At 33.1% G+C, this 2,891-nt stretch overlaps 1 non-coding gene across 1 annotated transcript; it reads right to left on the reverse strand.

The window, feature by feature from the left end:
• Window positions 1–2,298: 2,298 nt before the first annotated feature.
• Window positions 2,299–2,402, reverse strand: LOC148544771 (small nucleolar RNA R71). Its single transcript, XR_015901141.1, has one exon. It is a non-coding gene; the product is annotated as a small nucleolar RNA R71 (small nucleolar RNA).
• Between the last annotated feature and the right edge of the window lie 489 nt (window positions 2,403–2,891).

Consider the following 2,891-nt stretch of genomic DNA (forward strand, 5'->3'; position numbering starts at 1 on the left):
TCAAAAATTTTATTCAAGATTTTTAAGAATGAATTCTAGTGTTTCATGAAGCATGTGAAGCCTGGCTGGCTGTAAAGCCATGTCTAAATTCATTTGGACTGAGGCTTGTAATTTGTTATCAAGAGCAACTTAGTTGTTGCTCATCCACCTGCTGCTGATCCATGATCACCTGCTGAAGCTTGGCTGGCCATTGGCCATGTCTAGTGTTTTGGACTGGAGCTTTCTTTGAAGGCTTGGCTGGGTAGTGAGCCATGTCTAATTCCTGGACTGAAGCTTTAGACTAACATGGCAAGATTCCTGGAATTCATATTAAAAATTTTGGAATCCTTATTTTTTCTTTTTCATATTATTTTCGAAAAAATCCAAAAAAATTAGAAAATCATAAAAATCAAAAATATTTTCTGTTTCTTGTTTGAGTCTTGAGTCATATCATAAGTTTGGTGTCACTTGCATATGCATCTAGCATTTTTCGAAAATTTCATGCATTCATAGTGTTCTTCATGATCTTCAAGTTGTTCTTGGTAAGTCTTCTTGTTTGATCTTGATGATTTTTTGTTTTGTGTCTTTTCATGTTTATCATATGCATTCTTGAATTCTTAGTGTCTAAGCATTAAAGAATTCTAAGTTTGGTGTCTTGCATGTTTTCTTTGCATTAAAAATTTTTCAAAATTATGTCTATGATGTTCATCTTGACATTCAAAGTGTTCTTGGTGTTCATCTTGACATTCATAGCATTCTTGCATGCATTCATTGTCTTGATCTAAAAATTTCATGCATTGCATATTTTTCATGTTTTTCATAAAAATTTCAAAAATAAAAAAAATTATCTTTCCCTTTTTCTCTCATCAAATTCGAAAATTTGAGTTGACTTTTTCAAAAATTTTTAAAATCAAGTTGTTTCTTATGAGTCAAATCAAATTTTCAATTTGAAAATCTTATCTTTTTCAAAATCTTTTTCAAAAATCAAATCTTTTTCAAAAATTCTTAGTTATTTTCGAAAATTTCAAAAATATTTTTCAAAAATCTTTTTCTTATTTTTATACCAAATTTTCGAAAATAACATAATCAATTAATGTTTTGATTCAAAAATTTGAAGTTTGTTACTTGCTTGTTAAGAAAGATTCAAACTTTAAGTTCTAGAATCATATCTTGTGATTTCTTGTGAATCAAGTCATTAATTGTGATTTTAAAAATCAAATCTTTTTTTTTTTCAAAAACTAATTTCTATCATATCTTTTCAAAAATATCTTCTCATCTTATCTTTTTCAAAAATATCTTTTCAAAATATCTTTCCTAACCTCCTAACTTCCTATCTTTTCAAAATTTGTTTCAACTAACTAACTAACTTGTTGTTTGTTTTTTAACTTTTTCTAAACCACCTAACTAACTCTGTCTCTCTCTCATTTTCGAAAATATCTCTCCCCTTTTTCAAAATTTCTTTTTAATTTATTAATTATTTTAATTTTTAAAACTTAATTTTCGAAAATTACTAACAATTTTTCAAAAACCATTTTCAAAAATCACTAACCCCTTTTCAAAAATAATTTTCGAAAATTCCCTCCTTCTCTCTCATCCTATTCTATTTATTCATTCATATCCTAACATCTCATCTCACATCTCTTCCATCCGTACAGTTGTGTTTCTTCCTTTACATCACATTCTTTGTCTCCCCCTCTTTTCTTCCACTCACAAAGGGATCCCTATACTGTGGTATAAAGGATCTCTATTATTATTATTATTTTTCTGTGCCTTCTTCTTTGTCATATGAGCAGGAGCAAGGATAAGAACATTCTTGTGGAAGCAGATCCAGAACCTGAAAGGACTCTGAAGAGAAAATTAAGAGAAGCTAAAATACAACAATCCAGAGAAAACCTTTCAGAAATTTTCGAACAGGAAGAGGAGATGGCAGCCGAAAATAATAATAATGTAAGGAAGATGCTTGGTGACTTTACTGCACCTAATTCCAATTTACATGGAAGAAGCATCTCCATTCCTGCCATTGGAGCAAACAACTTTGAGCTGAAACCTCAATTAGTTTCTCTGATGCAGCAGAACTGCAAGTTTCATGGACTTCCATCTGAAGATCCTTTTCAGTTCTTAACTGAATTCTTGCAGATATGTGATACTGTTAAGACTAATGGAGTAGATCCTGAAGTCTACAGGCTCATGCTTTTCCCTTTTGCTGTAAGAGACAGAGCTAGATTATGGTTGGATTCTCAACCTAAAGACAGCCTGAACTCTTGGGATAAGCTGGTCACGGCTTTCTTAGCCAAGTACTTTCCTCCTCAAAAGTTGAGCAAGCTTAGAGCTGATGTCCAAACCTTCAGACAGAAAGAAGGTGAATCCCTCTATGAAGCTTGGGAAAGATACAAACAGTTGACCAAAAAGTGTCCTTCTGACATGCTCTCAGAATGGACCATCCTGGATATATTCTATGATGGTCTATCTGAGTTATCTAAGATGTCATTGGATACTTCTGCAGGTGGATCCATTCACCTAAAGAAAATGCCTGCAGAAGCTCAAGAACTCATTGACATGGTTGCTAATAACCAGTTCATGTACACTTCTGAAAGGAATCCTGTGAATAATGGGACGCCTATGAAGAAGGGAGTTCTTGAAGTTGATGCTCTGAATGCCATATTGGCTCAGAATAAAATATTGACTCAGCAAGTCAATATGATCTCTCAGAGTCTGCATGGAATGCAAGCTGCATCCAACAGTACTCAAGAGGCATCTTCTGAAGAAAAAGCCTATGATCCTGAGAACCCTGCAATAGCAGAGGTGAACTACTTAGGTGAGCCTTATGGAAACACCTATAACTCAACATGGAGAAATCATCCAAATTTCTCATGGAAGGATCAAAAGCCCCAACAAGGCTTTAATAATGGTGG

This window comes from Arachis ipaensis, chromosome B9, assembly GCF_059453495.1.
Source record: "Arachis ipaensis isolate K30076 ecotype BB chromosome B9, ASM5945349v1, whole genome shotgun sequence".
Lineage (NCBI taxonomy): Eukaryota > Viridiplantae > Streptophyta > Magnoliopsida > Fabales > Fabaceae > Arachis > Arachis ipaensis.